The sequence below is a fragment of the Macaca mulatta genome, chromosome 11, assembly GCF_049350105.2.
Source record: "Macaca mulatta isolate MMU2019108-1 chromosome 11, T2T-MMU8v2.0, whole genome shotgun sequence".
Lineage (NCBI taxonomy): Eukaryota > Metazoa > Chordata > Mammalia > Primates > Cercopithecidae > Macaca > Macaca mulatta.
Window position 1 is genome coordinate 118,256,820 of NC_133416.1, and position 22,532 is coordinate 118,279,351.

General features: G+C 48.4%; 1 protein-coding gene across 10 annotated transcripts in view; it reads left to right on the forward strand.

The window, feature by feature from the left end:
- CUX2 (cut like homeobox 2) overlaps positions 1 to 22,532 on the forward strand; it is a 322,157-nt gene that overhangs the window by 36,574 nt on the left and 263,051 nt on the right. Inside the window, exon 1 of one of the 10 annotated variants that reach the window (XM_077955000.1) lies at positions 4,317 to 4,471. The exons of the other annotated variants lie outside the window; for them this stretch is intronic. The gene's annotated coding sequence lies outside the window, so the exon portion shown is untranslated. Of the gene's footprint in view, positions 1 to 4,316; positions 4,472 to 22,532 lie in introns of those variants that run through there. 10 annotated transcript variants of the gene reach the window in all.

Consider the following 22,532-nt stretch of genomic DNA (forward strand, 5'->3'; position numbering starts at 1 on the left):
TAATGACATGTATCTGCCATCATAGTATCATACATAGGATTTTTGCTGCCCTAAAAATCATCCGTGCTCTACTACTACATCCCTCCCCACTCTCTCCAACCTCTGGACACCAGTGACCCTCTTACTGTCTCCATAGTTTTGCCTTTTTCAGAATTCCGTATAGTTGGAATCATACAGTATGTAGCCTTTTCAGATTGGCTTTTTTCACTTAGCAACATGCCTTTAAGATTCTTCCATGTGTTTTCCTGGGTTTTTAGCTCATCTTTTTTTTAGTGCTGAATAATATTCCATTGTCTGCAGGTACCACTGTTTGTCCATTCACCCACTGAAGGACATTTTAGTCGGTTCCAAATTTTGGCAATTATGAGTAAGGCTGTTGTAAACATCTGCCTCCAGGTTTTTTTGTGTGTGTGTGTGTGTGTGTGGACATAAATTTTCACCTCCTTTGAGGAAATATGAAGGAACAAGATTGATGGATCATATAGTAAGAGTATGTTTAGTTTTTAAAGAAACTGCCAAAATGTCTTTCAAAGTGGCTACAGCATTTTACCTTCCCACCAGCATTGAATGAGAGTTCCTGTTGCTCCACATCCTTGCCAGTACTTAGTGTTATCAATGTTCTGGATTTTGGCCATTCTGATAGGTGTGTAGAGGTATCTCATTATTGTTTTAATTTGCATTTTCCTGATGATATACGACTTGCAGAATCTTTTCATATATTTATTTGCATATTCTGTATATCTTCTTTGGTCTGTTAAGGTCCTTGGTCAATTTTTTCAACAGGCTATTTTCTTATTGTCAAGTTTTAGGAGTTCTTTGTATAAAAGTCCTATATCAGATGTGTCTTTTGCAAATATTTTCTCCCAGTCTGTGGCTTGTTTTCTCATTCTGTTAATACTCCCTTTCCAGGAGCAGAAGTTTTTAATTTTAATGAAGTCCGGCTTATCAAGAATTTATTTGCTTTTGGTGTTGTATCTAAAAAGTCAACACCAAACCCAAGGTCATCTAGATATTTTCCTATGTTATCTTCTGGGAGTTTTATAGTTTTGCATTTTACATTTAAGTCTATGATCCATTTTGAGTTAATTTTTGTGAAGAGTGTAAGGTCTGTGTCTCTATTGATTTTTATTTTTTATTTTTGGCATGTGGCTGTCCAGTTGTTCCAGCACCATTTGTTGAAAAGACAAATATCTCTTCTCCATTTTATTGCCTTTGCTCCCTTGTCAAAGATCAGTTGACTATATTTATGTGGGTCTATTTCTGGGCTCTCTATCCTGTTCTATTGATCTATTTGTCTATTCTTTCTCCAATACCACACTGTCTTCATTACTGTAGCTTTATAAGTCTTGAAGTTCAGTAGTGTCAGTCCTTGACTTTGTCCTTCTCCTTCATGTTATGTTGGCTATTCTGGGTCTTTTGCCTGTCCATATAAACTTTAGAATCATTTTGTCAATACCCACAAAAATAGCTGGCTGGGATTTTAACTGGGATTGCACTGAGTCTATAGATCAAGTTGGGAAGAACTGACAACTTGACAATATTGAGTCTTCCTATCCATGAACATGGACTATCTCCCCATCTGTTTAGTTCTTCTGTGATTTTATTCGTCAGTTTTGTAGTTTTACTCATATAGATCTTGCACATAGTCTGTTACATTTAGCCTTGCTTTATTTATATATATAATAGTTAGTCTACATGTGTTTGTGTTCCTGTCAAGAGCAGGTTCCCACACCCCGTGGGCCTCCCCACCCCCAGGCAGTTCCCTCTGTGTTTGTAACCCTTTGTCCATCTCTCCATCACAATACTTTGCTGATTGCAATATCTACCTCAAGGAATGGCAAACTTTCATGAGCTTAGGGACAGGCAAGTAACATGAATGGTAGATCTGGCTCTGAGTAAAGTAGGAGGAAGCTTGTTGGGGGCACGGGGTGCTAGGCAACTGGGGAGACCTGGCCCTGCCTCAGGGAAATAAAATTGATTAAAATACTGGGCTGGACGGATAAAATACCTGATTACTGGCTGACTGTGGCCCTTGGGCCTGCTTGTTTACAGTCCCTGGTTGTATTTATGCCCTCTTCCCAGCCCCATCAAGACAGGGAGCTCTTTGAGGGCAGGGACACCTCCCCCCACCCCAACTTCAGTGTCCTGTGCTGGGGGGCACACACATTGCAGAAGTGAGCAAATTTTTGGTGAAGAAACACATTTGCTGTTATCCTACTCATTCTTTTCAAAAGTAAAATATATTCAATGTAGCCATTATAGAAAGAACAGATAAGCAAAAGAAGAAAATAAAAATGGTCCACTTAAGAGATAAATTTTTATCACAGTTTCTTTAGATCTTTTGTTGACATGTCACAGGCAGAAAAAGGCACAGATCCTATAGGTTCAGCTCAGCTGTCACAAACTGAACATACTCATGGAATTTCCACTCGAATTAAGAACTAGAAAATCCCTGGCCCACCTAGAGGCTCCTTCATATCCCTTCTAGTCACCGCCAACCACCCACTCCCCAGCACAGATTAGTCTTACTTGTTTGGAATCAACCAGCCTGTGCTCTTCTGTGTCTGGTTTCTTTTACCAACATTATGTTCTCAAGATTCACCTGTGTTGTGTGGCATTACAGTTCGTTCTCATTGCTGTGTAGCATTCTATTTTGTGACTACACCACAATTTATTCATCCACTCCACACTATTCAGGGACATTTGAGTGACTTCAGTTGAGGGCTTCTACAAACAATGCTGTTAGGAACATTGGTTCATGAGTGCCTTTTAGTGCACAGGGGCACACAGTTTTCTTGGTTATAAATAAGGGTTTCTCAATCTTGGCACCATTGACGTTTGGGGCCAGAGAATTCTTTGTTGTGGGGGCTGCTGTGTGTGTTGTAGGATGCTCAGCAGCGTCTCTGGCCTCTACCCACTCGATGCCATAGCATCCCCCAAGTTGTAACAATAAAAAATGTCGGCCGGGCGCGGTGGCTCAAGCCTGTAATCCCAGCACTTTGGGAGGCCGAGACGGGCGGATCACGAGGTCAGGAGATCAAGACCATCCTGGCTAACCTGGTGAAACCCCGTCTCTACTAAAAATACAAAAAACTAGCTGGGCGAGATGGCGGGCGCCTGTAGTCCCAGCTACTCGGGAGGCTGAGGCAGGAGAATGGCGTAAACCTGGGAGGCGGAGCTTGCAGTGAGCTGAGATCCGACCACTGCACTCCAGCCTGGGCGACAGAGCGAGACTCCATCTCAAAAAAAAAGAGAAAAAAAAAAGTCTCCAGGGGCTGGTCATGGTGGCTTATGCCTGTAATCCCAATGCTTTGGGATGCCAAAGCAGGAGGATCACTTGGAGCCAGGAATTTGAAACCATCCTGGGCAACACAGGGAGACCCTGCCTCTACAAGAAAATTTAAAAATTAGCTGGGTGTGGTGGCAAGCACCTGTAGTTCTAGCTACTCTGGAGGCTGGGGCAGGAGAATATCTTGAAGAGTTCGAGGCTGCGGTGAGCGATGACCACTGCGCTCTAGCCTGGGGGACAGAGAGATACCATGTCTCAAATAAAAACAACGGAATTTTAGATAAACAATGACTGATTTTCAGTATAAGTATATCTCATGCAATGTTTGGGATATACTTATACTGAAAAAAACATACATTGTTTATCTGAAATGAAATGTGTCTGGGTGTCCTGTATTTTATCCAGCAAGGCTTAATTCCATTTCTTCTGTCTTCTGAACACTGCAGTGATTAACATCCTGGAAGCTGAATCTTTGCATACAAACTGTGTTTCCCAATCTAGGCTTCTCATTTGAATCACTTGGGGGCTTGTTAAAGCCCAGCATCTGGGCCCCACCCCAGGTCTCTCAAAACAGATTGCAGGCTGGGTTGAGACTGAATTTGTTAACTAAGTCCCCAGGTGATTCAGAGCCAAAGCCATAGGGTAAACACCTGAGGGGAGTAAATTGTGAGGGCCACCCGCCTATTTTGCTAAAGTGGAAGATGGGGCAGGGATACGCCCTAACTGTTCCCTGCCTGATCAGCTGGGTCAGCTCTCAGCTGTGAGTGAAGATCGGCGCTTATCTTTGCCCAGCCTTGCCCGGGACCCCTCTGATGTGGCCCTCTGCTTGGACAGGGGGCTGAGGGGGTGCCCCTACCTTGAGCTGCCCCTCAGCTCAGCCCAGAGCCTGCCCTGGCTTCACAGGAAGCAGCAGCTGAACTTTGGCAGCAGGAGGGAAGTGGGGGGTTGTGGGCACCAGAACCAACTGCATTGATTTCTGGCTGCAGTTCTTGGAAGGCCTGTCATGAGGAAAACAGGCAGCGGGTAAACAGCAGACGGCAGTGGGGCCTAGCAGCTGGGAGGACCTGGCTGGACCTAGGAACCTGTCTTAGCTTGTGGTACCGGCCAGGTCTGGCCACCACTGGGGACGCCGTGCCCCTCGGGCCCAGGCCTGAGGCTCTCGAGACCCCACCATCTAGCCAGGTAAGGTTTGCCCAGACCTGGTCCCCCAGAACTGTCTCTCTTGCTCTGCCCCTACCTGTTCAGAGCCTTAGGGATTCAGGGTTCATTCATCCAGTCCCCCACGGGCCTTCTCTGGACCAGGCCTGGCGGAGTCACACCTGAGGGCTGCAGAGGATGGAGACAGCCACCCCGCCCCCCACCCCGCCCCACCCTGAGCCCTGCTCACAGGAGCAGCCGCTCTCCCTGGCTCTGGAGGGCAGATCTGACTTCTGTTCCATCCCAGCTGCTGCCGGGCAGCCCTGGAGCCGTCAGACCGCAGCCAACTGGGCAGGCCGACCCCGTCTGCGCAGAGCCGCCGCAAAATTACAGCTCAGACAGGATCAATAGGATCAGGTCGAGGGGCCTTCGGAGGATGATTTTGCTTTGAGGAGAGGTCAGAGGGGCTTCAGACTTACAAATTTATTATTTAAGGGAGGATTCCTGGTGGTCCGTAAGAGTTTGTTGGACAGGGAGTCGGCCTCTCTCTGGTCTCCTGGATGTTCTCTGGGGTGGAGTAAAGTGTCTAGGCTGTTTGTGATGGGGTGAGCTGGGTGCCTTCCTCGGCAATGGGTAGAGGGGATGATCGGGGTTTGGGGGCAGCGTTTGGGTGTGCAGAGGGAGCTACTCACCTCCCATGTCCATTTGCTGCTGATGTTTTCTGGGGAGAGCTGATTTGACAAATATATTTGTGTGTCGTGCTGTCTTTTTACTTATTTGAACACTTATTGTAGGCCTGGCATTATTCTAGGCTGAGGGAATCAGGTCATGACCAAGCCAGATGGAGCTTGTAAGTCTCATTATTTGTCCTTACTGGGGAGGAATCCAAGGCCCAGAGTGTCCAAGTGATTTGCCCAGAGTCACTCAGCAAGAGGCCCCTGCCAGGTTCCACTCTGCCGAGGAAATGAACAAAATAAGTCTCCATCAGACCAAGTGGGAAACTGAGTCTGAATAATAATGATGATGAGAATAGCCTGCCTTCAGTAAGGGCTTAGCAGGTGGCTGGGCACTGTGCTAAGTGAACCCCATGAGGTTGGTACTATTGTTATCCCATTATAAAGTTGAGAAAACTAAGGCTCAGAGAGGTGAATTCACATTCTTGAAGTCACACAGCTAGTCAGTGGCAAAGCTCGAATTTGAACCCAGGACTTTGGCTTTCAAGCTTAACCACACATCATGTGGATACTTTCTGAAGTTCCCACGAAAGCCCTGTGCACTGGAGAGGCAAGTTAGCGTCATCATTTTTATAAAGGTCAGGTCCTCAGGCTGGGATATGCAGTTGAGGAGGATGCTGATCCGCCACTGACTTTATCCAGAACTGATTTAAGGAGCAAAACAAAACACCTGGCATGTAATAGCAATATTCACAATGGAAGTAACAGATGCCATTTTTGAGCAGTTGAATAATTCCCACGTGTCTCCTACCATGTAGAGATGACCCAGAGGACTTCAAATCCATAGCTGCATTCTTATTCCCATTTGATGGATGAGGAAACTGAGGCTGGGGGACTCACTTGCCAAAGCTCACACAGCCAGGAAGTGGCAGAGCTGGGATTTGAATTCTGTTGGCTACACAGCTCACAGAGCCTCCTTGCTGGTTCTCCCAGCAGCTGCTCCATGGAGCCAGTGGGAGCTTCTGAGCTCTTCTGGGGTCTCTCAGTAGCTCAGAGCGTAGATACGACTCACCCTTCTCTCCATCACTCAGCAGACGGTCTAGCCTTCTCCCAGGTTCCAGTCTGTTTCCAGCCCTGCTCGAGACTCTTACATTTTACCCTCCTAAGTCCTCCTTTCTAATCAGGTCAGACGTTGACTACGAGCCCCAAAATAATAATGCCAAGTGCAGCCTTTGCTGCGTTGGATTTCCTGCTTGCTTAGCAGAATGGAAACTTTGGCGTGGGTATATGTGTGTCCTTAAAAAAAAATCCTTTATTTACACTGCTCTTGTTTTGATAAGATATGACTCTTAACGAGGCTTTAATTCAAGGTCAAAGAGTTGAGAAGTTGGCGAGAAAACCCGTCGCCCCTCGGGGCCCTGCTGGACACATAAACGGCCAAAGGATGGCTCTTTTCATCTCCTCTTTTAAACAGTCCCATTGCAACAGAGCTATTCCTTACACGACGAGGTAAAATATTTGAACTGATTGTATTGCCTGTTCCTAACTGTTTGCAGAATACATCTCTGCCCCCCCTTGACTATTTATTTTTTCCTTTGCCGTAGTTCAAGGGAAATAATTTATTAACTTGGGAATTCCAAATAGTGCTCCTCAACCCCGCAGTCCCCCGAGGCCCAAGCCGGCCTCTGCCTGCCCTGCTCAGGGAGTTGAAAGAGGCCTTTCCTTGAAAGGCGCAGCCATGTGGCAGGGCCCAGGCAGAGGCGGGCAATGTATTCACAGACATGACTCGCAGACCCCGAGTGTCTTGAACCCCAGCCTCTGGGGACTGGCGCGGCCGTGCCATCGACCTGAACCCCCTGGACTTCTGCCCCCCTGGACTGATGGCCTAAATCCATCAGGCTCACCAGCCCCGGTCTTGGACCACTGAATAATTTACGGTCCCTCGGAGCGGCGAGGAGCAGGTCACTGGAGTTCATGGGTTAATAACAGGTTTGGTTTTCGATGTCAGCAGCTCTCTTGATAACGTATGAAAGAATCCTATTCTGTTGATTAGATTTTGAAATGGATCAATTTTTAATCAGCCAAACACCTGACTCACTCAATAAGAGTTGCATTGTGGAGACAGGATGGAGGCCGGCTTTATTTACAAGTGTTTGTTTTTTGGGGGCCATACGCAAATTCCCACCCAGATCCCTCCTCCTGGAAGAAATTGACCAGATTATCTCCCACCTCAAATGGCAGCGTTTGATTCATCTTCTGATTAGTTGCAAAATCCATGGGTCTGTTTAAGAGATAAGAACGACAGCTAAAGGTTTGATTTAGTTTTCCGTGGTTATTGATGGCAAAAGCATTTATTTGCCAATGAAGAAATTTTTGCTTAATGTAACAACAAGAAAGAAGAGAGGAAACAAAGGGAGTCCAGGGGTGGCAAAGGCATCTCAGCTCTGGGGGTACCTGGGGTTTCCATCCCTGTCCTTGGAGATTTTCAGAACAATGGTATAGAAATCAGTGAATGAGTACATTGAATTTGCAGATGGCTAATTGTGGAGCCACCTTGGGGTGCTGCTTCTGGTCATTAAATTTATTCATTCAACAACCAGTTGAGCCCACACTGTGCCTGGCACCAGACTAGGCGTCGGGGATGAGTCGACATTGAGAGAGACAAGGTTCCTGCCCTCGCAGAGCTTCCATTCTGGTGGGAGGAGCCAAGGAGGAAAGAAAGGACAGTGTCCAATCACTAAGGCATGCTGAGCGTTGGGAGGAAGCAGAGAGAAAGTTACCAGAGAAAGGAACAAGAGCATCTCATTTCAGGTATTGGGGGCCAGGTGCAGCAGCTTATGCCTATAATCCCAGAACTTTGGGAGGCTGAGGCAGGAGGCTTACTTGAAGTCAGGAGTTTAAGACTAAGCCTGGCCAACATAGTGAGACCCCCATCTCTACAAAAAAATTTAAAAAATTAGTTGGATGTGGTGGCATGCATCTGTGGTCCCAGCTACTCAGGAGGCTGAGGCAGGAGGATCACTTGAGCCTGGGAATTTTAGGCTGCAGCGAGCTATGATCATGCCACCTCATTCCAGCCTGGGTGACAGAGAAAGATCCTGTCTCTAAAAATAAAAAGAGTTTGGGTTTTCTCTACAGTGCAATTAGGATCCATGGACAGGTTTTGAACAGGGGGGTGGCTTGTTTGAGTTTGGCGATGGAAAAGGTTACTCAGGAGGGTGGGCTGGGAGACCCTTGAGGGGTCTGCTATAGCCATCTGGTAAGTGATGATGGTGGCTTAACTGGGGGAAGCAGATGGATTCGATCATTCTGGTCAGGGGCCAGGTGGCTGAGAAAAAGGAGGCGTGCGTGGGACCACCTGGGGTCCCAGCCCAGCCTAACGAGGCCTACAGCCCCAAGCCTATCCTGGTCTGGTCCCATGGGGACTGAGGAACTACTTGCAGCAGAATGTTAGCTGTCTGTGGACTGGGAAGAGCTGGGACCTGGTGGCCCAGAGCTTGCGGACTTGGGCTCTGAGGTCGGATAGATGTGGGAGCTTTCCATCTCACTGCCTTTTACAAACTGGTGGCCTCAAACAAATTGTCATTCACACGTACAAGCAGGTTAGAATAATTTTTGGTCTAAGACTTTCCGGAAGGACTCCTAAAAACTACCAACAGTGGTTGCCCCTGGGAAGGGGTTCTTGGGGTGGGTAGGGGATTTACTTTCTCCTCTGGTAGCCTCTGAGTTTATGCTACAGGTGAGTATTATCTAGTCAAAATTGTCCACACCATCTGCGACACTCAGCAGCATGGACCTCTGGTGGCCTTCTGAACGAGGGCTGGTTTTGCCCCATTTTACAGATGAGGCTCAGACAGGGGCAGTTGCTTGCCTACAGTCACACAGCCCTACCTGGTCGCTGCAGCCCCTTCCCAGGCCCTGACCCCTCCCTGTCTTGCCTTCCCTGCTGTATTTTCGGCTTGCTTCCTCGTTGCCGTTGGTTAAGTTTGTAGACTTAGTGGGACCTAGAAGAGCAAGATTTTCCCCGGCATGAGTAGTGATTTCTCATTCCCCCGTGCTCTGCTCTAAGAATCATCGATTGGGCAGCTTTATTTATTAGCTTAATCTTTGCACATCCCTCAGCGGCGCTGTTCTCCCACCTGCTTTGTCCAGGGCAGAACAGCCTGTGCATACACCTGTGTGCGTGTGTGTCCAGGCCAGTTCGTGTGGGTGTCCACATGGGGTATTCCAAGTGTGGGTTTGGGACTGGGTGGGAGGACGCCTCACTTCACAGCTCTCGCTGGTGACAAGCAGGTGCCCACAATCATCTTAATCCAGGCATGGCACACAGGAATTGCTCGCTGAGAGATGGCAGTGGAAAAATACCCTCTGGTCTAATGTCAGAAGTCCTGGGTTCTAGTCCTGTCATGCCCACTTACTTGCTGTGTGACCTTGATCAAGTCACTTCCGTTCTCTGGGCCTCAATTTCTCATCTGTAAAACGGGGATGATAATAATATCTGGCCTTCTTGTTTCTTGAATGGACTGAGCACTTTCCCACCTCAGGGCCTTTGCACCGGCTGTTCCCTCTGCCCAAGGCAGCCTGCCCTGCTCCTTTGCTCTGTCTGGTGGTCTTTCAGAAGTTACCTTCACAGAGAGGCCTTCTTCGGCCACCCTGCCTAAAATCCCATAACACACACACACCTACACACACAGCCCTCACTTCCCTTCCCTGCTGTATTTTCTTTCCTCCTTAGCACTTAACATGATTGAACATTTATATTTCACCCATTTACCTTGTTTGCTGATTTCTCCCATTAAAATGTCAGCTCTAGGGCCAGGAGTTGTAATCTCAGCACTTTGGGAAGCCAAGATGGGAGGATTACTTGAGGCAAGGAGTTTGAGAACAGCCTGGACAATGTAGCAAGACCCCATCTCTTTCTCTTTTTTTAAAAAAAAAGCCAGACGTGGTACTGTGCACTCATAGTCCTAGCTACTCCAGAGACTGAGGCAGGAAGGTCACTTGAGCCCAGGAGTCTGGGGCTGCAGTGATCATGCCACTGCACTCCAACCTGGGTGACAGAGTGAGACCCTGGCGCTCGAAAAATAAGATAAAAAGAGCAAGGAATTTTGTGTGTTTTGCTTACTACTGTCTTCCTAGCACCTAAAACGGCACTTGGCACAGAGTGGGTGCTCAGTAAATATCTGTTGAAGAAATGAGTGAAATAAGTCAATATAATATAGGCACTTCCTGGTATATAATAAGCCCTCAACAAATATGAGTTATTGTTATTATTACTGATATTCCTGCTATTAAGCTTTCTTGAGCCTCAGTTTCCTCATCTATGAAGTGGAGACGCTGCTGATAATAGCTATGATAGAGTTATTGTGAAGTCAGTGCTGTGAATGTCCGCTCCTAAAATTCTTCAATATGTAGGAGCTCTTATAGCTGTAGGTACAATGAATAATAAGGGCCAGTAGCAGGAGTGTTTCTGGAAAGTGGTGTTTGTGTCCGGGCCCCAGGCCCCAGCCCTCTCCGTGCTGTCACCATTTCTGATTGACTGCTGCAGCGGTGGGAGGATTGATGTTCTTTTGTCCCCTACTGTTGTCCACCCAGAGTGTCCAGGTGAGGTTTACAAACACCCCCCTGGGATTCCAGCTTTCTCAAGGGGTGTCTCAAATTCTTCTACATAAAGTTCACTTTATTTTGTTTTTATTGTTTTTTTAAGTATGGGAAGTTTCTGTTTAGAAGGGGAAGACCAGTGGCTATTTCTTGTCCTAGGGAAATATCCCTAGCACATTGCTCTGTGGATGAAAGCCACTGCCAAGCAGCATATATAGTGTAGTTTCTGTAAATTAAGAAAGCAGAACCTCCTCTGACCAGGGGAATGAGATCTAGTCTCACCCCTAGAGTCAAGGAAGAACCTCACCCAGGACTCTTTTTTTTTTTTTATTTATTTTTTTTTTTTTTTCAGTCGGAGTGTCACTCTGTCGCCCAGGCTGGAGTGCAGTGGTACGATCTCGGCTCACTGCAAGCTCTGCCTCCCGGGTTCACACCATTCTCCTGCCTCAGCCTCCTGAGTAGCTGGGACCACAGGCACCCGCCACCACGCCAGCTAATTTTTGTATTTTTAGTATAGACAGGGATTCACTGTGTTAGCTGGGATGGTCTCGATCTCTGGACCTCGTGATCCACCCACCTCAGTCTCCCAGAGTGCTGGGATTACAGACGTGAGTCACCGCGCCCGGCCCTCACCCAGGACTCTTAATTGCAAACAACAGAAACCGACTCAGCCCCCACCAAGACTCATGTAAGGAGGGGCTTCTCCACCCATAGGAAGGAGATTCTGATTCTGAGTGGCCATAAAGCATGACAGATGTTCATGACAATTGGGAGGGGTTAGGAGGGGGTGAGGAGGGGACCCCCAAATGAGAATAAGGGGTGATTTCTGGATGCAGTGGGAATTGGTGCTGCGGCGGTGACCAGCCTCTGTCCACTGTGTAGCCTGAGATAGGGCAGAAGATGAGCAGGTGCTGTTCTGTTCCCCTTGAACCTTTTAGTGTCTTCCACGAGCTTCTGCCTGCTGGTGACTGCATCTCTGTTTTTTTCCAAAACTGTAAGACCACTTTGCCTGAGAGAGGGCAGGCCAGAAGTATTGAGGCCATAACCCCCGGGGTGCAGCCCTCCCATCTCAGAAGTTGGCGTATAAATGCCCCGGCTCCCTTACCCCTGAGAGGAATGACGCAGACGCCTGTTTTGCTCTTCCTTGGGGTGGTGGAGATTATAGGCAATTTTCGTGTTTGGCTTTCTTAAGGAGGATTTTAGGTTTTCAGCATGCAGAATGTATTATTTTGCTGTTTTAAATCAACCTTCTACAAAAGGACAGGAATGTCCCTGGGAAGGCTGGGGATGTCTGTTTGGGGACAGCAGGTGTTTTGAGGCATCTCTGTGTTGTATCTGCTCATGTTGTGGACAGAGCAATTCCAGCTTCTTCATCCAGCAGAGATGAGCGGGAGAGAGTGCGAGAGAAGGGAGAAAGTGGAAAATCACAATATATTGGAAGGAATATGATATTTGTAAAGGAATTAGAGTCAGTCCAAATAAAAGGCTGGCAGCCTGCATTGGTTTGATTCCAGGAGTTTTCTGAATTTGCAACTTTAGTGGGAAGAGGGATTTGAATTAATTTCACACCTCTTGAATGCCTACTGTGTGCCAAGGGCCATGCTGGGCAAGTGTCCGAAAATGTCTGAGAAAATCAACAAACAGGTCGGACTGGAGTGGCAGGTCGCCCCGGGATATTAAAGCCCAGGGTGTAGGGACAGAGGAAAGAGAGTGGTTAGACCAACCAGGGAGCTGGGAGAGAGGACACAGCTTTGAAACCAGCCCTGAAACCTGGAAGACTCATCGGGAGGTGGAGGAGGCAGGTGCCCTAGAGCAGAGCATGAGCAAAAGCTCGGAGAGGGGAAGGCATGGCCACACCCTGGGGGCCCTGAGCAGGCCGGTTTGGCTCGTCTAGGAAGGGTGGGCAATGTGGAAGTTAGGCTGGCAGATTGCAGGAGCCTGGGTGTCAGAAGAGGGGTTGCTGGGTACCTTGGTGGGCCATGGGGAGCCATGGAGGACATTTGAGCAGGAGGGGGATGTGTTCCGAGCTGTGTTAGAAAGTCTTCTATCACAGAGTTTCTCGACTCCACACTGTTGACATTGGGGGCTGTTTCGTGGTAGGAGCTGCCCTGTGCCTTGTAGGGTGCTTAGCAGCCTTTCTAGCCACTGCCTTCTAAGTGGCAGTTGCCTCCCCTGCTACGTTGTACCAACCAAAAATGTCTCCAGATATTGCTGAATGTCCACTGGGGGTCATGATCACCCTCAGCCAAAAACCATGGTACCAGCTTAGGAGAGAGATGAGCAGGGTGACCAGCCAGAGAGCAACCACCAACCGGGTGACCATCGAGGTCACCAAGAACTGGGGCAGGACAGGGGAAAGATAGTGTGGGTGTGAGAGGCCTTCCAGAAAAAGGATTAGAAGGCCAGGGATTAGCAGGCCAAGAAGACCATGAAGGAGACAGATGTTGGAGCCTGGGACCGGGGTCCAAGGTCCAGGGCCTGATGGGTTGATGGGACCAGGGACAGATGGGAAGGGAAGAGGAGTCCTTTGGGGTGAGTGGAGCAGGAGGACCCCAGAGTCAATGCATCTTGGGATACCATCCAGGGCTCAACATAAAATGGGTCTGTGGTGTTGCCGAATGAATGAATGAATGAATGAGCCAGATATAAGTCACTTAGGCAAAAGAGGACTGAGGTTTAGGAGGGTGTTAAGAGGCTGCTTTCTGTGTTGTTTAGTGAGAACTTGCTATGTCTCGAATTCCATGGAGAATACAGCCCAGTGGAGGGGACGCCCACCAAGCAAACTCACAGGTAATAGAAGATGACAGGTGGCGCTGAGAGCTCTGAGAGGGAAGCACGGGAGTTTGTAGTCATGAACCTTGGGACTGGCAGGGAGATTGGGAGAAAGGCCAGGCAACTGGTCAGGGGCTGCCATCCACAGGGCAGCCTGCTTTTGACCCAGAGAATATGATTGTTCAAGGTCACTTTGATGGGGGAAGAACAACAAACCAGCCCTTAGCAGATAGGGCAGTGAGAGTAGACAGCAGGGCCATCTTATCGAGTTCCAGGGTGGGAGTAGTCGGGAAGGGCTTCCCTGAGGAGGTGAACACTGGAGCCGAGGACGGAAGGATGAATAGAAGTGTGCATGGGGAAGTGTGAGGGAACAGCATATGCAGAGGCATCACGGCTGTGCTTGTCAGAGACCAGAGGCGGATAGAGCCCTGACTTGTCTTACACCTTACAAATAGATACGATTTTTCTCCTGGCCTACAGCGGTGAAGACTGAATCAGCAGGAGTGGAGTGGTTAGTGGGGCCTGGGCTGGTGGGCATTCTCTGAGCTCTGAGACATAAAGGATTTCAGCGCCTGCCCTTTCCTCCCATTCCTGCCCAAGTACCATCTGTTTCCAGGGGAGGAGGTGGAGGGACCCCAGATATCCCCTGTCCCCTGCTTTAGCAGTTGGCAACCTATGAATATCTAGAAAGTGTGATTTTCAGTTCCTCAGTGCACCGCTGGAGAAAGCAAACTTTAGCTTTGTCCTCTTTTGTTCTTCTTTGTTTTTTCAAGGCCAATTTAAAAAGAATCTTTTTTTTTTTTTTTTTTTTTTTTTTTTTTCCCCCTAGAACAAGCCACTGGCTATTACGGAAATAGTAAACAGGAATCAGGGCTGGGGCATAAGTGGCCTGTTTTAATTAGAACATTAAAGTATTTTAACGCTTACACTTTATATTTCTGCGAACTTGATTATATAGCATTTTAAATACCTGTGAACGTTTTAAGGACTCACAGCGATGAATTATTTGCAGGTTCACAGGAAACTTCTATTTTAAAAGCAAAATGGTATGAGAGTGGCTGTGAAAGCTTTGCGGCAGTGACAGCGCTGTATAATGAGAGGCCACCTGGCGGGTGGGCTGGCAGACAGGCCACTGTACCTGCTGTCACTTGGGCTCCGAGGTGCCCACCTTCTGGAGAGGCTGCTGCGGGGTGCAGGGGATTGGAGTAACCTCAGCCCCTCTTCTCCCATTCTTCCTCTTCTCACCACAATGGAGCCACATGGACCTTCTCATCATTCTTTTATTATCTTGGTATTTATTGAGCATCTACTATGTGCCAGGCATTGTTCCATGCACTGTGACAGAGCAGGCAACATTCACTGCCGCTGTGGAGCTGACCTTCTAGTCTGGGGAGACAGGTGGCAAAGAAAAAAAAATAAATGAACATCACGATGATAAAAATGGTGAAGGAAAGGAAAGTAGGATAGAGGATGGGGATGGAGGTGCTGTGGTGTGCTGGAGTTGGCTCGTACTGGCTCCTGAGAGCTGACTGTGTGTGTCTCTCCCAGCCCCTCATTCAGTGACATTCCATGGGCAGCTTGAAATCAGCCAAGGTGGAAGTATTTACCCCATGGAAATTGGCAGATGCCACAAATCAGGGCTTACTCCTCAGAGAGCCCGTTGTAACCATTTACAAGCATGCATCTGAGCAGGTCATGTGGAGATCTGGGGGAGGGTTGGGAAGGGTGTTCCAGGCATTCCCTGATGTGGGAATGTGTTCAGAAGGGTTGAGGAACATCCTGGAAACCAGTGGGGATGGGATGAGTGAGTGAAGGGGAGAGTGGAAGGAGATAAGGTCAAAGGAATTCTGTAAATACTTTTGGCCTCTGAAATCCTCTAATCAGTTTACTTGTGCCTCCAGAACTTTGCACATGCTGTCCCTCTGCCCAGAATGCTCTCCCTGGCTGATTCCTTCGGTTCCCGTCTCCTCTAGAGAAGTGTTCCGGGACCATTTTTGCCACAGCACATCTTTCCCCTTTATTCTTATATCAGCACTACTTGGTTCCCTTCCCAGCATTTGTTTCCAGTTGTAATTGGGTATTGGGTTGTTTCTTTGAGTTTGGAATCTGTCTCCCTCATTGGAGTGTAAGTTCAGAAAGACCTCATCCCCTGCCATCTCCCCACCTTCTAGCAAGGGCTTACACAGGGCAGATACTTGACATGTTGTTGTTACATCAGTGAATGCTGGTGGAGAGACTTTTCTGTACTTATTATTGGTTTGGGAAATGCCCTGAATGGTGTGAGATCAGGGATCCGGAGCAGATGTAGCTGATGGAGAAGCTAGAGGCTCCTACCTTGTGCCAGGCCTGATCCAGGAGCATACTTCCTGGTTCCTTCTAGTTAACTTTGAAGCAACACAGTGGCAGTATGTAATTACCCCCACCAGCTACCAACCTGTCAGCAAGAAAGAGCATGCTGTCTGCTCCTGCTAAAGACATTGGCCACTTCAGCGGATAAATATTTCTATTATATCATGGTAGTATCCCAGAGCAATGGATGTGAGTTCAGAACTTAAGATGAAGATTGTGTCACTGATGGAGAAAGTACTTAGTTCACAGGCAACTGGAACTGTGTAGCCTGGGGTGCATCAAAGAAGGAAACATTTTCATCAAAAGAATCAGGTTTGGCTGACCTGATTATTTCTTTTTCTAATGATGAGAGCTTAGAACATATTGATTGAGGTGATCAGCATTTAGGCCTTTCATAGTTAATGAGGAACTGTCCAATTTATCTTAGAAACAATTGCTATCCAGGGTCTTTACTGAGGTGTGCAGTGCCTGTGAGAGAAAGACACTTAACATCACAGACCTGGGTGTAGAACTGGGTGCAGACAGGGAGAGGAAGAAGGCTCCTCTTTTAGGACATCAAATTGACTCTATCTCCAAAGGTTTAAATCCTGGCTCTGCCATTCCCAGCCATATACCCTTTGACCACTTGTTTAGCATCCTGGAACCTCAGTTTCCTCTTCTTTAAAATGGGGCTGATGGAGCAGTTATCTCAGGGAATGATTTTTGGTTTATGAGGATTAAAAGTGATGAGGCACAGCTGGGTGCAGTGGTGCATTCCTGGTGTCCCAGCTACTTGGGAGGCTGAGGCAAGAGGATCACTTGAGCCTAGGAGTTCAAAGCTAGCCTGAGCAACATAGCGGCGAAACCCCCATCACTAAAAAAAAATGATGACATGTGTAAAAATCTGAGAATGGTGCCAAACATGGCACTCAAGAAATGTTACCCATTGCTATTCAAACTGTCAAGTGATATACTTTTTACAGCCTATGAAATGGGAATGGACATCGTAAGTTATTCTACCGTAACAAGGGACTTACTAAAGAAAATGCTGTGGGCTGGGCACAGTGGCTTACACCTGCAAGCCCAGCATTCTGGGAGGCCGAGGCAGGCGGATCACTTGAGGTCGGAGTTCGTGACCAGCCTGGCCAACATGGTGAAACCCTGTCTCTACCAAAAATACAAAAAAAAAAAAAAAAAATTAGCCGGGCATGGTGGCGGGCACCTGTAATCCCAGCTACTTGGGAGGCTGAGACAGGAAAATTGCTTGAACCTGGGAGCCGGAGGTTGCAGTAAGCCAAGATCACACCATTGCACTCCAGTCTGGGCAACAGAGTGGGACTCTATCTCAAAAAAAAAAAAAAAAAAAAAAAAAAAAAAAGAGGGAAAGAAAGAAAGAAAATGCTATGAAGAAGAAGTCACTTTTCTAGCCTGCTACTGGTGGCTTCATCTTGATGCCATGCATGTTTAACTAGCAGGTAATACTGTTCCTTGAGAAAACACACCCTAGTGCTTTGCACTTAACCTGGCTCACTGGAGCAGCTACTAATCTGATCATTAATCAGAGAATGCTTTTCATTTCTGTGTGTGGCTATAGAGTCAACTTAGCCATAAGTTGTTTGTTCAGTCATTTTGTTTTGTATCATCCAAGAGGACAGAAGCTTTGTCTGCCTTTGTGTGCTATCTCCTCAGTGCCTAAAACAGCCCCTGCACATAGTAGGTTGTGATGGATATCTGTTGAATGAATGAAATTATATGCCCTTAGGGGTTTAAAAATGAAGGACTATATCCTAGGGCACTGAAAACTGAAGTTTACCCCAAAACCTGCACACAAATGTTCTCAGCAGCTTTATTCATGAGTAGCCAAAAAGTGGGAACACCCCAGATGTCCTTCACCAGGCCAGTGGTTCAACTGTGGCACCCCCACACCATGGAGCACTACTCAGCAATGAAAAGGAACGAGCTAGTAATACGCTAATGACCTGGATAAAGCTTGAGGGAATCGTGCGGAGGGAAAAAAGGCCATTTCAAAAGGGATTACATACTGAAGGATTCCACTTACGTAGCATTCCTGAAAAGACAAGTTTGGGGAACAGGGAATGGAGTGGGAACGGGGCCAGGGAGGAAAATAGGCATGCTTATCAAAGGGCAGCATGAAGGCCTGGGGGTGATGAAATGCTCTGTAGCTTGACTGTATCAGTGTCAGTATCCTGGTCCTGCTCTGTGTTGTAAATTGTGACCCTTGGGGGAAATTGGATGAAAGGGGCAAGAGATCGCCCTGTATTCTTTCTCAAACCCCTGACCTCAAGCAATCCTCCCTTCTCGGCCTCCCAAAGCACTGGGATTCCAGGCGTGGGAGTCACCACGCCCGGCCTCTCTGTATTCTTTCTGCCTGTGAATCGACAATTATCTCAAAATGAAAAGTTCAATTAAAAAAAAAAGTAAAGGACTGAAAGCACTTCATTAATTATTCAAAATGCAGCGGGCTGAATCCCTATGATGTGACGCTTTAACTCGAGTCTTCGTAGCAGCCCTGTGGAGTAGATGGAGATGTCACCATTTTTCAGAGAAGGAAAAGGCTCAGAGAATTTAAGGGACTTGTCTGAAGACACACAGCTGGCAAATGGTAGAGATGGGACGCACACCTGGGAGTGTCAGGCCCTGAGCCCTTAGTACTTTCCTCTAGACGTGCAACTCTGAGTGCCTGTGGTTTGAGCAATGAGCTGAGCCATGAAGCTCACCTGTCATGCATGGACATGAGAGGTCCGACCGGGCAGCTGGGTGCCGGGGTACACCCCTCTGATGAGGCTGACAGCTCTGCAGTGGGGAGAGGCGGCGGAGAGTCACCTTGGGTTTTCCACCTGCCTGCTCCTGAGTGACCTGCTGACCTCAGGAGTTATGACCTCCTTCCCACTCTACTTCCTTTGCCTTATCCAGGGGCAGTGGTGTGCAGTGTTGGGTGGTGTTATGACATTTTACAGGTGGGGAGACTGAGGCACGGGGCAAAGCGACCTGCAGGATATTCCAAGTGGAGATGCAGTCTTCCCCAGCTCCTGCATCCTGTGGTAATGATCAGTCACTTTGCTTTGTCCTGTGCAGTTGCTGTTCTCAGAGCATCTTCTGCCCAGTGACAGTGATCAAGGGCACCAGCCCTGGAGGCCAAGGCCAGCAGTGCTGGCATCGAGTCTTTGCTCTGTAGATCACCAAACTGTGGCCTTAGGCAACTGATTTCTCTTCAAGCCTCAGTTTCCCCATCTGAGAAATGGGGGGAGTAATGGGGATTAAATAAGAAAACATATTCGATAACACACTGTAGGGGACAAAAAATGCTGGCAGCATCTGAGGCCTGTAATTTGGAATCCCGGTCTGTCTGCCCTGAGGCCCAGGGCTCTGAGCTGAGAGGAGCAAAGCCTCCCCCTGAATTACCCTCCCTGATGTTACCCCTCCAGGCCCTGCAGTGCTCTCCTGGACCCAAGTTCTGCTTGGAGGTTGGTTTCCTGAGCAGGGCAGCATGTGCTGCAATAGGGGCCACCCAGAGGGCCTGGAAAGCCCTCTGCAGGAGGCAGCATCGAAGCTGAGAGCTGAAAGATGACGGGGCATTCCTAGGTTAATGGGAGGAAGTAGAGGGAAAGGCATTCCAGAGAGAGGGAACAGCAGGTACAAAGGCTCAGAGGTCAGAGAGTGCGGGTGCTTTTGGGGAACTGTAACCAGAGCATTCATGCTTGAGCATTAAACAGGCAAAAAACAGAACCTAGTCACTGTGGCCCTGTGTCTCCTCTTCGGTTAAAACAGCACAAAGCAGGCTGGAGGCCTTTCAGGGGGTTCATGGGCAGATAAGGAGTTTGGACTACATTTTGAGGGTGATGGGAGCCATGGAGGGTTTGGGGCAGAGGAGTGATGCAGGTGGGCTTCATGTGAGGAAGGTGCCTCTGGCCATCATGTGGAGTGGAGGGGAGCAGAGGTGAGCTCCAAGCAGAGGCAGGGAGGCCAGGGAGGAGGCAGCTGCAGCATCTTGGTGAGCGATCCCTGGTCCTGGAGCAGAGTTGTGGGAATGGGCTTGGATAGGAGTGACCAGTTAGGGACATTTGTCAGTGCCAAGCTGACGGAGCTCTCTGTGGGGCCAGATGAGGGAGCATCTCAGGTGAGCAAGGTTTCTGTTTTGGGTTCTGGGCTGGCCCGAAAGGGGCAATCCCTTTACCTCTTCTTTGTTTTTGAAGTGGAATCTCTAGCTCTGGAGTGCGGTGGCATGATCTCGGCTCACTGCAATCTCCACCTCCTGGGTTCAAGCGATTCTCCTGCCTCAGCCTCCTGAGTAGCTGGGATTACAGGCATGCGCCACCATGCCTGGCTAATTTTTTGTATTTTTAGTAGAGACGGGGTTTCACTAAACCCCGGCCAGGCTGGTCTCAAACTCCTGGCCTCAAGTGATTCACCCTCCTCAGCTTCCCAAAGTGTTGAGATCACAGGTGTGAGCCACCGTGCCTGGCCTGTGATCAGTTTACTACTCTATTCTTTGATCTCTGTAAAACAGGTGATTTGCACCTCCCCATCTCTCGGCATCCTTTTTCTGGGTGAGGGTCAAATGATATCCTCCGTGAGCCCACGCCTTGCAGTGAACTGCGAAAACATCCCAAACCTCACCCAGAGGCCCCTGGTGTTAGAGATACAAGCTCCATTATTTTGTCCAGTGGGTTTTCAAATGTGCCACCAGCCCATCAGCTGAACAGAGATGCCACTTCTCTCTCTCTCTCTCTTTCTTTTTTTTTTAATTGTAAAAACCGGTTTGAGGTCTCCTCATCTCAGGAGAGGCACTGAGAAACAATGCCATCACCAAACAGCAGGTTCTAAGCAAGCACAAGCCAGCATTGATGGAGCACCTACTGTGTGCCGAGGCTCCCTGTGTGTTTCTCCTTGATCTTCGGGGTTAAGGCCACGGGGGAGTGAAATCTGACAGAGTGAGTCTGTGCCCGGCTGCGCCGCGTCCTCACTACATGGGACCTTGAGCCAGGAACTTCAGTCACTCTCGGCCTCAGTTTGCACATCTGTGTGCATATCCATGTAAGGGGTCACTCATTGGACTCACCCAAAAGGTGGCTGAAGGAGTCAGTGTTCCCACTCCAGCCAGGGCCAGGCGAGCAGGCGCCGTGGACTGGATAAAAGACTGTCTTGGACTTGGCCCCAGGAGGTTGGCCTCGTTGTTCCTGTTTGCGGAGGGAAGTGAGATCCGCAGCCCCAAAGCTGCCAGGGTGGTTTTCCTGACTCAGCCGTGCCCTTTTCACAAAGGCCTGGAGAAGACACAGCTGGGGTCACCATTGGCTGAGGTCAAGTACAACCAGGCAGCCTTCACCCTTCCCTGTGCAGACCCCTAAGAACAGAGATCAGGCCATGCAGGGGTGCAGTATTGGGCTACCTTATCCCGGTTGCCCAACTGATGGGACCCACCTCAGTTTTTCACCCCACTCAGCCTGGAACCTTCCCAAAGCCCAGATAATTGTCACCTGGGGTTCTATGCACTTTTTATAGAAGAACACTGTATTCCTTTCTGAGGACCCTTGGAACAAATTACCACCAACTAAAGGGACTTAAAACAGTAGAAATGTGTCCTCTCATGGTTCTGGAGCCAGAAGTCCAAGATCAAGGTGTCTGCAGGGCTGTGCTCCCTCTCCAGACTCCAGAAGAGAGTCCTTCCTCACCTCCCCCAGCTTCTGGTGGCTGCCAGCCCTGCCTGACACTCCCTGGCTTGTGGCCACATCACTCCGATCATGCCTCTGTCGCCACATGACTGTCTTATCTTTGCACCTGTCTCTCCTTATAAGGACGAGGGTCGCTAGATTTAGGGCCCACCCTAATCCGATATGCTCTCATCTTAACATAACTGATTAAATCCACCCGCCTTGGCCTCCCAAAGCGCTGGGACCGCAGGCATAGCCACTGCACCCGGCCAAGCTCCAACAGATTTAAGTTTCTTTCTGACCTTATCTTATTTCCAAATAAGGTCACATTCTGAGGTTCAAGATGATGTGAATTTTAGGGGACCACAATTCAACCAAATGCCAGCATCTTTAGAAAACGTTGAGAGCAAGGGTGTCCTTTTCACGCTGACCTTTGTTAGGAGTTCTGTAGGGAAGAAGAGAGAAGGTGTGGGAATGGCTCCCCCATCTGCAGGCAGGAAGAAGGGCTCCAGATGTTAGTCCCAGATGTGTCTCTGAATGAAACACTGAGACTTGAAGTCTTGGCTGCAAACGGGGCTGTGTGGTCAGGCAGGAGGAGCAGAGGCTTCTGAGCAGGCTGAGCTGAGGTCTAGGCTATTGGCCTTTCCCGACAGCTTGCCTTTCCCAGAGCCTCAATTTTCATCTCTGTAAATTGGGCATAATAATAGTACCTTCCCAATGAGGCTGTTGGGAAGACATCACTATGGGTTTTAATGCTAGACACTGACTAGTCCAAGGTCTCATTATTTGGACAAAGAATCTGGGACTGGAAGAGGAGCCGTAAGCAAAAGTGACAGGCCTGGAATCAGGGCTGGATCTGCTGCCTCGAAGAACAGTGTTCCTTTCTCACATCCAGTCCTGGTCCTGCCAGCAATTGGCTAGGAGGGTCTAATACCTTTAATAATAAAGCAGGCAAATAGGAATGGCAGAGGCTAATCTTTGCAGTGACTCTGTGAGGAAGGGACAGCTGTAATCCATATTTATTTTCCAGATAAGCGAACCAAAGCTCTGGCAGATTTTTTT